The sequence below is a fragment of the Aquarana catesbeiana genome, unplaced genomic scaffold (assembly GCF_042186555.1).
Source record: "Aquarana catesbeiana isolate 2022-GZ unplaced genomic scaffold, ASM4218655v1 unanchor233, whole genome shotgun sequence".
NCBI classification, from domain to species: Eukaryota; Metazoa; Chordata; class Amphibia; order Anura; family Ranidae; genus Aquarana; species Aquarana catesbeiana.
The window spans coordinates 4,929,756-4,944,175 of NW_027362661.1; the positions used below are offsets into that span (position 1 = coordinate 4,929,756).

General features: G+C 45.3%; 1 protein-coding gene across 1 annotated transcript in view; it reads left to right on the plus strand.

Moving 5' to 3' along the window:
• LOC141121906 (uncharacterized) overlaps positions 1 to 14,420 on the plus strand; it is an 89,799-nt gene that overhangs the window by 45,834 nt on the left and 29,545 nt on the right. The window lies entirely within an intron of this gene.

Consider the following 14,420-nt stretch of genomic DNA (forward strand, 5'->3'; position numbering starts at 1 on the left):
TCCGTTGAACATTTCAAATTCGGGCGACATCTTACCATTTACCTTGACTTTTGCCGTAGGCCTATTATAAAGGTTAGTTATCCATTTCATAATTTTAGGCCCGAATCCAAGCTGTTGTAACGTAGTTATCATGAATCCCCAGTCTACCCTGTCAAATGCTTTTTCTGCATCTATTGACAGGAGTAGATCTGGGGAGCCATTGGCATTCTTTTTTTTTAGCATTAGAATTGTTTTTATGCTTGTGTCCCTGCCTTCTCTGCCCGGTACGAACCCCGTCTGATCCGGATTTATCCAGAGTGGCATCAACCTTTTTATTCTCGTGGCTAATATTTTGGCATATAGCTTCGTGTCTGTGTTCAATAAAGCAATCAGCCGATAGCTTGAGCAGTTTACCTTGTCTTTTCCTTCTTTGGGTATTATAGTAATATGTGCTAGAAGTGACTCTTTTCTGATATCTTCTTCTTTCCCTATTTTATTTAAATATTCGCACAACCTTGGAATCAATTGGTCTTGGAATTTTTTATAATATTTAATCGTGAATCCGTCTGGCCCAGGGCTTTTTCCAGCAGAGGTTTCTTTTAGCGCAGTCTTAATCTCTTCTTGTGTTATCTCCCTTTCTAAATCCATTAAAAGGTCGGGATTAATTTTTGGTAGGTTAGCTTTTTCTAGATAAATTTGGATCTTCTTCTTTCTTTCTGCTTGATGGCTTATTTCTTGTTTCTTTATTGCATAGAGAGAACTATAATATTGTGCAAAAGCTTGTGTAGGGACATATTAATCCCAGCCAACTGGTCACCAAGGTACCGAGTAGCTTCCAGTTGTCTCCTGAGGCTACGTTGGTACCTCTCCAGAGCCACATCGTGATGGAGCTGCCGGCGATTATGGAGGGCCAAAGAGTGACACAGCCTCCGGGTTACGGCAGATTGTCTCTCTTGGACCTTCACAATGCGCCGCAGATAATCATTCACACGTGGCTCTGGAGGGTGGGGGATGTGTACTGGTCCTGGAGCGGAAGGAGAATCCGCACTGGGGAGGAGGCACCAATGGGTGTGTCCACGTGGGGGGATATTGATGAAGGGTGGAGGAGAACATGCCCTGTAGAAACCGCTGGGGAGGAAGGACAGTCAGCCCAACCAGACGAAGGCAGGTCCAGACCTTCGTCCACCGGGTGGAGGGAAAGGATGAAGACTTCACCTGTGAAGAAAAGAAAATACATTAGATAGATAGAGAATACAATACACATGGCTTCTTCACCCTAACATTATATAAAAGCAATTATCTCCCAGCCCTTGTAGACAATTGTGTAACATTTTGAGATGTTTTCACTTCCATACCAGTTTTCCATTTTTGATATTTAGTGAGATGCACCTAATCAATTTGTGTGTAGGAAATAGTGGTGTCTGTGTCAATTCGGTGCGTCATACCAAGTTTGCAGAGCTGTGCAGGAAGGTGTAGTACTACTTTACTGTACTCTGACCGGGGCAGAGCTGAGTGTCCTCCCTGGCCAGAGTACAAAGGAATTCCCCTCTACACATCGAGCAGTGTAAAGGGGAATCTCCCAAAGATTTTATCCGCTTGGTCGCACGGCCGGCTGGAGAAAATCTTAAGGTGTAATGGACGCCTAAGTGCTGACCGACCACTAACTATTCTACCTCATCCAGACTGACTGACTGTCGCAAATATGGAAGATCAGTTGCACTTGCAGAAAAACATATCAGCGCTATACCAGCTTTTAATATTACACTCACCAAAGAGAAGCCATTCAAGCCATTGCATTTGGGATGACCCAATAAAAAGTTGTTTAATAAAATATAGCAGGCTACTTTTTGAAGTTGATAATTTTGTAAGGCCACTGATTGAATAAGCCCCATTTCTGTTCTAGGCTAGGTAGGTTGCTCACTCCTGGTCTAGGCTAGGAGGTATAACAGGTATAACATCATGAGAAAAGTGTTAATACATGCATTAGGGGCATGCCAGAGATTGAACATGTCCAGGGACTGCCAGCCAATAGCTGGAGATTCTTGTCTGACACACATTTCCCGCACTCAGCATAGGAATACGGCTTCTCACCTGTGTGAGATCTTTGATGTATGTTACATAGTTACATAGTAGGTGAGGTTGAAAAAAGACACAAGTCCATCAAGTCCAACCTATGTGTGTGATTATGTGTCAGTATGTTGTGGTCATTCAGGTGCTTATCTAATAGTTTCTTGAAGCTATCAATGCTCCCCGCTGAGACCACCGCCTGTGGAAGGGAATTCCACATCCTTGCCGCTCTTACAGTAAAGAACCCTCTACGTAGTTTAAGGTTAAACCTCTTTTCTTCTAATTTTAATGAGTGGCCACGAGTCTTATTAAACTCTCTTCTGCGAAAAAGTTTTATCCCTATTGTGGGGTCACCAGTACAGTATTTGTAAATTGAAATCATATCCCCTCTCAAGCGTCTCTTCTCCAGAGAGAATAAGTTCAGTGCTCGCAACCTTTCCTCATAACTAAGATCCTCCAGACCTTTTATTAGCTTTGTTGCCCTTCTTTGTACTCGCTCCATTTCCAGTACATCCTTCCTGAGGACTGGTGCCCAGAACTGGACCGCATACTCTAGGTGCGGCCGGACCAGAGTCTTGTAGAGCGGGAGAATTATCATTTTATCTCTGGAGTTGATCCCCCTTTTAATGCATGCCAATATTCTGTTTGCTTTGTTAGCAGCAGCTTGGCATTGCCTGCCATTGCTGAGCCTATCATCTACTAGGACCCCCAGGTCCTTTTCCATCCTAGATTCCCCCAGAGGTTCTCCCCCCAGTGTATAGATTGCATTCATATTTTTGCCACCCAAATGCATTATTTTACATTTTTCTACATTGAACCTCATTTGCCATGTAGTCGCCCACCCCATTAATTTGTTCAGGTCTTTTTGCAAGGTTTCCACATCTTGCGGAGAAGTTATTGCCCTGCTTAGCTTAGTATCGTCTGCAAATACAGAGATTGAACTGTTTATCCCATCCTCCAGATCATTTATGAACAAATTAAATAGGATTGGTCCCAGGACAGAACCCTGGGGAACCCCACTACCCACCCCTGACCATTCTGAGTACTCCCCATTTATCACCACCCTCTGAACTCGTCCTTGTAGCCAGTTTTCAATCCATGTACTCACCCTATGGTCCATGCCAACGGACCTTATTTTGTACAGTAAACGTTTATGGGGAACTGTGTTAAATGCTTTTGCAAAATCCAGATATACCACGTCTACAGGCCTTCCTTTATCTAGATGGCAATTCACCTCCTCATAGAAGGTTAATAGATTGGTTTGGCAAGAACGATTCTTCATGAATCCATGCTGATTACTGCTAATGATATCGTTCGTATTACTAAAATCCTCAATATAGTCCCTTATCATCCCCTCCAAGAGTTTACATACTATCGATGTTAGGCTAACTGGTCTGTAATTCCCAGGGATGTATTTTGGGCCCTTTTTAAATATAGGTGCTACATTGGCTTTTCTCCAATCAGCTGGTACCATTCCAGTCAGTAGACTATCTGTAAAAATTAGGAACAACGGTCTGGCAATCACTTGACTGAGTTCCCTAAGTACCCTCGGATGCAAGCCATCTGGTCCCGGTGATTTATTAATGTTAAGTTTCTCAAGTCTAATTTTAATTCCGTCCTCTGTTAACCATGGAGGTGCTTCCTGTGATGTGTCATGAGGATAAACACTGCAGTTTTGGTTACTGAAGCCCCCCGATTCACTCGTGAAGACTGAGGAGAAGAATAAATTCAATACCTTCGCCATCTCCCCATCCTTTGTAACCAGATGTCCTTCCTCATTCTTTATGGGGCCAATATGGTCTGTCCTCCCTTTTTTACTGTTTACATACTTAAAGAATTTCTTGGGGTTTTTTTTGTTCTCCTCCGCTATGTGTCTTTCATGTTCTATCTTAGCTGTCCTAATTGCACCTTTACATTTCCTGTTGCATTCTTTATAAAGTCTGAATGCTGAGGATGATCCCTCAACCGTGTATTTTTTGAAGGCCTTCTCCTTTGCTTTTATATGCATTTTTACATTGGAGTTAAGCCATCCAGGACTTTTGTTCGCTCTTTTAAATTTATTACCCAATGGGATACATTGGCTAATGCCCTTATTTAATATGCTCTTAAAGCAAACCCATCTCTCCTCCGTATTCTTTGTTCCTAATATTTTATCCCAGTTTATGCCTTTTAGCAAGGTTTGTAGTTTAGGGAAGTTGGCTCTTTTGAAATTCAGTGTCTTTGTATTCCCTTTATGTTTCCTATTTGTGTGATTTATACTGAAACTAATTGACATGTGATCGCTGTTACCTAAATTGCCCCGCATTTCCACATCCGTGATCAGGTCTGTATTGTTGGTAATCAGTAGATCCAGTAATGTTTTATTTCTAGTTGGTGCGTCTACCATCTGACCCATAAAATTGTCCTGCAAGACATTAAGGAACTGGCGAGCCTTAAATGAATGCGCGGTTCCCTCCGCCCAGTCTATGTCTGGATAATTAAAATCCCCCATTATGATAACGCTTCCCATCCTTGCTGCTACTCCAATTTGTGATAGGAGATCCGTCTCCACTTCCTCCCTCAGGTTAGGGGGCCTATAGCATACTCCCAGTATTATTTTCCCCTTAGCTTTATCCCTTTGGAGCTCTACCCATAAGGATTCCACCTCCTCTCTAGCTCCCTCAGTGATGTCATCTCTCACATTCACTTGTACATTATTCTTGATATATAGGCATACCCCTCCCCCATTTTTACCCTCTCTATCCTTGCAGTATAGGGTATACCCTTGAATGTTTGCCAGCCAATCATGAGAGCTGTTGAACCAGGTCTCTGAAATTCCCACAAAATCCAAATCCTCCTCGTACAACAGTATCTCTAGTTCACCCATCTTGTCCGCCATGCTCCTGGCATTGGTGAACATGCCACATAGTTTAGACCGGTCGCATATTGTCTTCGTATTGCGTGTTTCGAGATTGCAACTAGGACTTGCTACTATACTCACCTTGTGTTTTTGTGCTTTGGTTAACCTACCACTAATGCCCCCAATACTACCCTCTGGAATATCTTCCGCGCTGGCTATCTCTGCCTCTGGACCCTCCCCCCCATCGCCTAGTTTAAAAACCCCTCTAACTTTTTGGCCATCTTCCTTCCCAGCAGATCTGCACCCTCCTCATTTAGGTGCAGTCCGTCCCCTCTATAGTACCAGCCACCGACCGAGAAGTCGGCCCAGTCCCCCAGGAACCCAAACCCCTCCCTACCACACCAGCTCCTCAGCCACTTGTTTACTTCCCTAATCTCCCTCTTCCTTTCTGGTGTGGCTCGATGTACCGGTAGTATTCCTGAGAATACTACCTTGGAGGTCCTTTTCCTCAATTTAGCTCCTAAGTCCCTAAAATCGTTCTTTAGGACACTCCATCTGCCTCTGACTTTGTCATTGGTGCCAACGTGCACCATGACAGCCGGGTCTTCCCCAGCCCCTCCCAGTAATCTGTCCACAAGATCCGTGATGTGCCGAACACAATCGTGTAAAGATTGGACTTCTTTGAAAAACATTTCCTGCACTCAGGACAGGAATACGGCTTCTCATATGTGTGAGATCTTTTATGCACATTAAGTTTGGATTCAAAATGGAAACACTTCCCGCACTCAGGGCTGGAAAACCTCTTATCTGTTGGAAGGGCGGCACTGTCCCTCACAGTCTGAGGTTCCTCAGGATAAGAGGAATACGATGGTCCATCTACACTGTGTGGTGCCGGATGGACATTTGAGGTAGTCGGGTTTTCTCCTGGACTATACTGTGTGATGTCCTCATCTTCTACTTTACAGTCTGGAGACAAAGTGAGACAATTCTCTGAGGTTTTCCTCATCTCCCGTCCATAATAGAAATAAAAAACCTTAGTTAGACTTACTGGTAATGGTATTTCTAGGAGTCTTTCAGAACAGCACCCGGAGAGAGAGCGTGGCTCCACCCAACTTCCCAGGAAACAGTGTGATTAATGTCTTTTAAGGCAAGACATTTTTGCTATGGCCTCAGTTGTAATCGAGAAATCTCCAGCCATGCTGAAAGACAGAATCAGAAAAACAGACAAATACAACATAACAGTGCAAGTCACAGAACCCATTAAGGAGGGTAATAGCTGTTGTCCTGAAAGACTCCTAGAAATACCGTTACCAGTAAGTCTAACTAAGGTTTTCTCAAAAAGTCTTTGAGGACAGCACCTGGAGATCATAAGCGAGGACTTACTCTAGGGTGGGACCTGCAGGCCCCTCCGGCCGGAAGCCTGATCCAAGGCTGACAGTAAATCGACTCTATAATTCTGGATGAACGTAGAGAAACTCGTCCATGTTGCTGTCTTACAGATTTGCTCAGGTGAGGCGCTAGCCCTCTCAGCCCTGGATGTTGCTACTGCCCTAGTTGAATGGGCCATGATACCTTCCAGAGAAATCTGCCCTGAGGCCGTGTAGGCTTTTTTAATGGCCATCCTAAGACATATTCCTTTTGTGCTTTTGGAAGCACGATCTCCCTTACGTGATCCTGAAAACAGCACAAAAAGAGAATTTGATTTCCTAAATTGCTTAGTTATCTCTAGGTATCATAGTAGACATCTCTTCATGTCCAGCATGAGGAAAACGTCCTCTTTAGGACCGGCTGGGGATGCACAAAACGTTGGAAGAACCACTTCTTGTGATCGATCAAAAAAAGGAAGAGACATTTATCAGAAAGCCTGGGTCCACCTTTAGAACTATACGGTCTGGAAAAATCGTTAAGAAGAGTTTGACCATAGAAAAAGCCTGCAGCTCACTAAGGGCTTGTTTATATTTTCTTCAAAACATGGCTTCGGACATGCTTTGTCAAAGCTCTCTGAACGCCAGTCAAAGCTCCTGTCAAAGCTCCTGTCACTAAATAAAATGGTTAGCTTTCAGTCCTATATACACTTTGCTTTTGCTTGGTGATTCAATGGGCTTTGGTGAGGCTTCGATGAGGCTTGGGGCTTTAAGCGAGCTTTGCCATAGACTTCTATGGAGGCTTTGAAGATGCTTTGAAGCACAAATAAAGCTACATGGGGTATAATTTTTGAAGCAAAGCAAAAGCAAGATGTCAACAGGACTTTTAGCTAACCATTTTAATTAGCAACAGAAGCTTTGACTAGCGTTCAGAGAGCTTTAACAAAGCGTGTCCAAAGCCTGTTTTGAAGCAAGTGTAAACCAGCCATGAATGTGTGTTGAAGCTGAAGCAAGTGTAAATGAGCCCTTACTCTTCTGGCAGAGGTGACTGCCACCAATAGGAGTGCTTTCTAATTCCAATCCCTTATTGTAGCATTTTCTAGAGGTTCAAAAGGTGTTTTAGTTAGATCCTGCAGAACCACTGACAAGTCCCAACTTGGAAAAAATTTGATAGGCGCTGGTCTTGACCTAGCTAGGGCCTTAAAGAACCTAATTATCAATGGATCTCTTGATAATTGCATTTCCAAAAAAACTTTTGGATGAAGGATGGGCCCCTGATTCAGTAGATCATCCCACAGAGGTAGTATCCAATGAGGTTCTGCTGTCAGGTTCAGGAGCGTCGAGAACCATATCCTCTTGGGCCAATAGGAGGCTACAAGTATTATATTTGTGGATTCTTCCTGGAACTTTTTGAGGACCAGTGGTATTAACTGAAAGGGGGGAAAAGCATAAGACAAAAGGGAGTCCCAAGGCTGGGCCAGAGCATTCAAGCCCCTTGCCCAATCCCCTCTGTTCAGGGAAAAGTAAGCCGGAACCTTTGCCTTTGAGTGGGTCGCAAACAGATCGATCTGCGGAATGCCTCACTTGTTCCCCACCAGCTGAAAAACTTCTGAATTTAGACTCCACTCCGATTCTGAAATTTTCTTCCTGCTCCGGAAATCTGTCATCCAATTCAAACTGCCCTTCAGATGCAGGGCCGACAGGGATGCCAGATTCTCCTCCACCCAAACTAGGATCTCCCGAGCGAAAGTCAGGAGAACCCTGCTTCTGGTACCTCCCTGCTTTGTCACGTAGGTAACAGCCGTAGCGTTGTCGCACAGGATCTAAACATGTTGGCCCCTGATGGTCTCCTGGAACCAAAGGAGCCCCAAGAGAATTGCCTTAAGTTCCCTCCAATTTGATGATCTTTTTGCTTCTAAGCTTGACCAGGGCAAAACAACCCTCCAGACTTGCATCTGTCATTAGCCTTCTTGAGACAGGGAACACCCAAAGTAGGCCCTTGTTCAGATTTGACTGCTTCCTCCACCACCACAATTTCCTCCTCACTTGTAAGGGAATCATGAATAGTTTCTCTTATGCCACGTACACACGGCCGGTTTTGCCGTCGGAAAAAACTCCGAAGGTTTCCCTGACGGAACTCCAATGGAATTCCATTCAAGCGGTCTTGCCTATACACGGTCACACCAAAGTCTGACCGTCCAGAACATGGTGACGTACAGCACGTACGACAGGACTAGAAAAAGGAAGTTCAATAGCCAGTAACCAATAGCTTCCGTCTCGTACTTGCTTCCGAGCATGAATCGTTTTTGGTCCGTCGGAACAGCATACAGACGATCGGTTTTCCTGATAGGAATTGGTTCTGTCGGAAATATTTAGAATATGTTCTATTTCTAGGTCCGTCAGAATTTTCAAAAAGAAAAGTCCGATAAGGCACACACACGATTGGAATAGACCAGGGATCCTCAAACTACGGCCCTCCAGCTGTTGCAGAACTACACATCCCATGAGACATTGTAAAACTCTGACATTCACAGACATGGCTAGGCATGATGGGAATTGTAGTTCTTGAACAACTGGAGGGCCATAGTTTGAAGACCCTTGGAATAGACGATGAAAAGCTTCCACCTGACTTTTTCTGTCGGACATTCCGCTCGTGTGTACGCGGCTTAAGGGTTCTCCGTGCTTACAATTTTGCAGAATTATTTGCTAACTTGAATGGAGCTGGGCCCATTGAACAGCCGGAATAGAGGATGTTAGGAGACCCAATGTTGACATAGCCGACCGAACTGTAACTGACGAGCTTCAATCTCTGTATTTGCAGACGATACTAAGCTAAGCAGGGCAATAACTTCTCCGCAGGATGTGGAAACTTTGCAAAAAGACCTGAACAAATTAATGGGGTGGGCGACTACATGGCAAATGAGGTTCAATGTAGAAAAATGTAAAATAATGCATTTGGGTGGCAAAAATATGAATGCAATCTATAGACTGGGGGGAGAACCTCTGGGGGAATCTAGGATGGAAAAGGACCTGGGGGTCCTAGTAGATGATAGGCTCAGCAATGGCATGCAATGCCAAGCTGCTGCTAATAAAGCAAACAGAATATTGGCATGCATTAAAAGGGGGATCAACGCAAGAGATAAAACGATAATTCTCCCGCTCTACAAGGCTCTGGTCCGGCCGCACCTGGAGTATGCTGTCCAGTTCTGGGCACCAGTCCTCAGGAAGGACGTACAAAGAAGTTCAACAAAGCTAATAAAGGGTCTGGAGGATCTTAGTTATGAGGAAAGGTTGCAAGCACTGAACTTATTCTCTCTGGAGAAGAGAGGCTTGAGAGGGGATATGATTTCAATTTACAAATACTGTACTGGTGACCCCACAATAGGGATAAAACTTTTTCGCAGAACAGAGTTTAATAAGACTCGGGGCCACTCATTACAATTAGAAGAAAAGAGGTTTAACCTTAAACTACGTAGAGGGTTCTTTACTGTAAGAGCGGCAAGGATGTGGAATTCCCTTCCACAGGTGGTGGTCTCAGCGGGGAGCATTGATAGCTTCAAGAAACTATTAGATAATCACCTGAATGACCGCAACATACAGGGATATACAATGTAATACTGACACAATCACACACATAGGTTGGACTTGATGGACTTGTGTCTTTTTTCAACCTCACCTACTATGTAACTATGTCTGAATTTGTTTTACCGCTCTCAGGATCCTTTCCCTCTTCTCTTCTGGTAGGAAGATCTTTTGCTGAACTAAGTCGATGTTATAGCTCAAAACCTTATCACTTGGGAAGGAACCAGATTCGACTTCTCCTTGTTTAGGAGCCAACCCAAGCTTTGCAAGTGGTGTTCTGTTCAAATTTGTCAACAGCTGTTCTTTTGAGCTGGCAAACAGAAGGAGATCATCTAGATATGGAACTATCATAATTCCCTGAATCCTCAAAGGCGCCAAGGCTTCCGCCATGATCTTGGTGAAGATCCTCACGGCTGAGGACAACGCAAAAGGTAGGGCTCTGAACTGCGATGGGATATCGTGCCCTCTGAGCTGATTGCCAAACGCAAAAAACTTTGTGTAGCCACTACTATTGTGACGTGAAGGTAAGCATCCCTGAGACTGATGGACGCCAGGAAACAGCCCTTCATGAGAAGCTTCCTTATGGAATAAATCGTATCCATACAAAAAACTTTTGTTAGCGAACGGATCAATTTAGAAGTTTTAGGTTCAAGATTAACCAAAACTTTCCTGATGGTTTCTTTACCAAAAAAACCTGAGAATAAAACCATAGCCCTTCCTCCTCCTGAGGAACTGGAATAATCACTCCCTGCTGCATCAGGTCTTGTAAAAGGGACATTGTTGCTAAGGCACTGTCCTGCACTCTGGGGATCTGGGTTACAAAAAAATGATTTGGAGGATTTTCCAAATATTTCAGTCTGTATCCCTGGGAGATGACATTGAGGACAAACGGACTGGAAGTCACTGCTCTCCACTGAGGGAGGAAGGATAGGAGTCTCCCTCCCACAGCAGGATCACCATCACTGGTTTTTAGTTGGCTGTTCAGGCCGCCTGAACAGAACTCCAGCCCTGCCCCGCTCCCTTTGTGCATTCCAGGGCTTTTTATAGCCTGCCTCTTTGGACATTTGGGTTTGCTAAAATGGACGAAAATTATTTTTAAATAAGGGCGCTCTCTTTTTCTTTGCTGGAAAAGCCTTTTTCTTATCTGCGGTCCTATCCAAGATGGCCTCTTAGTTAGGGCCAAATAACAGATCCCCATTAAAAGGGAGCCCACAGAGTCTTTAACCAGAGGGTCCTTCGTGCCGAGTTCACTAAAGCCAAAGTTCTGGCTTACATCCTGATTGACTCCGCAGAGGCATCTGCTACATACCCCACTGCCTAGAAGAACCGGAATGGTGTCCAACAGATCCTCTCGGGAGGTACCTCCCTCGATATGCATCCTTAACTGTTCTAGCCAGTGCTCCAGGTTTCCAGTTGAAGTCATGGCTGGCTGGAGATTGACCATTGACAAATCCCATGCTTTTTTTTAGAAGGGCATCGGCTCGTTTATCCATGGCATTTTTTAAGATGCCCATGTCGTCAAAAGCTAGGTCAGTATTGTGAGAAACTTAGTAAAAGGCCACATCCAATTTCTGCCTTTTGTTCCACACATGCGACTCGTCCTCGCCAAAGGCAAACCTTTGCTTAAGGGATCAAGAGAAAAATTGAGCCCTCTCTGGGCCCTTCCATTCTGGTTTGACAGCCTCTGAAAGGACCCTGTGCACTGGAAAAACTCTCCGTTTAACCTCCCCAAGGCCCTCAAACATTTTATCATGCAGGGATTAGTCAACCTTATCCTCCTGAATGCTAAGGATGGTATGAATGGTTTTAATTAAATCATCCATCTCCTCCAAGGATAATTTGTATCTAAACGATCTTCTATCTGCATCCCCCTTATCCTCATCCCCTGAGACTTTGGGGGAGCTGGCCCTGATTACGGCCTCTTCCTCTGAGTCACTCTTCTCCCTGGATACTGAAGTGGACGGCAGAGGACTGCATGGTACATTGGCCTGACTCCCTGATTGGAGCACTGGGTGCTTGTCCAAAAAGGAGCGGAAAGACTGAAAAGTATCCGTAAGCTCCTTTTGTAAGGAGACCAAACATCCGAGCTTTGAGGCAATTCCTGTTTTACCAGGTTGGCTATACAATCTTTACATAAAGCCTTTGTCCGGGTATCCTTAAGGGACGCCGTGCAGGAGGGGCACTTTTTTTTAGAAGGAGTAGGCAGGGCATGCTTTAATTTCTTCTTTGCTTTCTATAATAAAACCGAGAAAAAAGGGATAAAGAACTAGATTAGGACCTAAACCATCATCCCCATCTTCCCCAAAGGACACCTAACAGCTCCCCCACAAAAAAGAAAAAAGGGGGGGGGGAGAATGACCATTCAACCATACCCCTCCGTGAGGTAACCCAAGGGGTATGGTGCAGGCCCCCCTTCCCTATACATAACACCCAGGGGAAGGGAGGAGGGAAAAAACATGGCCCTAAAAGGTAACAGCCCTGGAGCCTCTACCCCAGCTTACCTGGGATTGGCTGGCGCCTGTAGCTCCTGCTCCTGCCACTGCTGCTGACTCCATGACCGCAGCAGACATTGCGGCCATCACTGTCTCTTTAAAAACTCCCGCCTCCTTGCCGCTGTGAAGACCAGGGGGGGGCTGCACCTCCCCCTCCTGCGTTCCACAGGCCTGAACAGGAAGCCGCGCACCCAACCAGTCCCGCCCCTTCTGGAAATGACATTACCCGCCATCGGAATCCGGAACGAGTGGAGGCCCGCAAGGCTCCTGGCTTCATGCTCTGGGTTGGGACAAACCCCCTACCCCGGGCGGTCCCCAAGCTCTCGTCAAACAGGAAAGAAGAGGGGAGCTCTGGAACATCCCCACCCATCTGGGAGGATGCTGGGATGGCCTAAAAGACCAGGATCTAAAAGAAAAGAAAGGAAAAGAAAAGAAAGGAAAAGAAAAGAAGAATAAAAAAAAAATAAGGTATGCCATGCACCCCACAGTTCCACACAGCGCTTCCACCATGGCGGAGGAAACACTACAACTGAGGCCATGGTGGAAGTGTCCAGGGTTAAAAGACATTGATGGCAGTGTTTCCTGGGAAGTTGGGTGGAGCTGCGCTCTCTCTCTAGGTGCTGTCCTAAATGACATTTTGAGAAAGATTATTACTAGACATAAGCAGATTGGCTCCCCTAAACCAGGACTCCGCCCACATCAGGCAGCTTTGTCTCTGAGGATCTTACAATTCCACCCTCAAGGTAACTAGTAAATGGGTCCTCTGATCTCCTACTAGTTCATTTCTTTATTCATGGATCTTAGTCAGAGAGTGAGGAAACAACGAGAACTGTCCTTTATAGGAGTGACAGTGATGAGGGGATTATAGGATAAGTGTCCCCACCCCCTCTATCACTCATTGCCATCTTCCCAACACAAGAAGTCCTGCGCTTCCTTATTTAGTCCATGATTTACTCATGAATAACAGCGGGGCTGAGCCCCACCAGAGGTCAGAGAGTGAGGATGGGGGGAGAACAACCAAGATGAAGACTGGACTGATCCTGAAGACCACCATTAGGGATGAGCTCCGGCGTGTTCGCATGGCGCACGTGCCGAGCCCGCCAGGAAGTCGGCACGGCGCAGCGCTAATCACAAGCAGTGAGACATTTCCCGATCTCTGCAGCCGCACATCGGGAAATGTCTCACTGCTTGTGATTAGCGCTGCCCCGTGCCGACTTCCTGGCGGGCTCGGCACGTGCGCCATGCGAACACGCCGGAGCTCATCCCTAACCACCATCATTGGGTTGATTCCTCCCTCATTATCACTTTCTGTTTAAGGTTCCAAAGTTGGAGGATGTTATCACATTATTATCACCATGTAAAAGTCTGTACTCCAATCAAATCATCAGATATAAAATGTCCAGCTGGTAGAAAATGGGTGCAAAATAAGTTCTATGTAATATACAATTTACTGTATTATGTAGAATACAAAAGTTAGGACTATAGAGTATCAGAATGATGTAATATACAGCATAGAGTATATAGGGCAGGGGTCAGGAGTATTGGAAGGAGGAGCTGTGAGGTCAGTGTGATGTCATAGGACATATAGACTCTGGATGGAGGGACATTTGGATGGGGAGATTTGAGGGGTCCTCTATATGAGGCTCCTGTGCAAACCAAATCATTGTTCCTGGGTGTGTCCTACCTCTCCTAAACTGAAGAGTGAACTTTGACCTTTACCATACAGAAATCTGTCAGGAATCTGTGAAAGTAAGCTCTCATGTGATCAGGTGACGTGTGGAGGAACGGAGTGTGAATAGAAGACAATTTTCTCCAGAGCTCCTAATGGTGGGGATGGATTTTGCTGAGTGCTGGTGCCAAGTTTCCCCCCCCCCAGGATCACTGCAGGTGTGGAGAAAAGCTGTGTAAGAGGATATGGAGGAGAGATGAGGAGGAGATCCAGGAATCAGGATAAAGGTCAGGACAAGCAACAGACGAGCGCATCCAAGAGATGAAGCCGGGGTCACTACACAGAAAATCAATCCAAGGAAACAACAGGCAGGACGAGGAATAGCAAGAAGGAGCTCAGAGGCAAATGAGAATATTGCTCAGCCAATG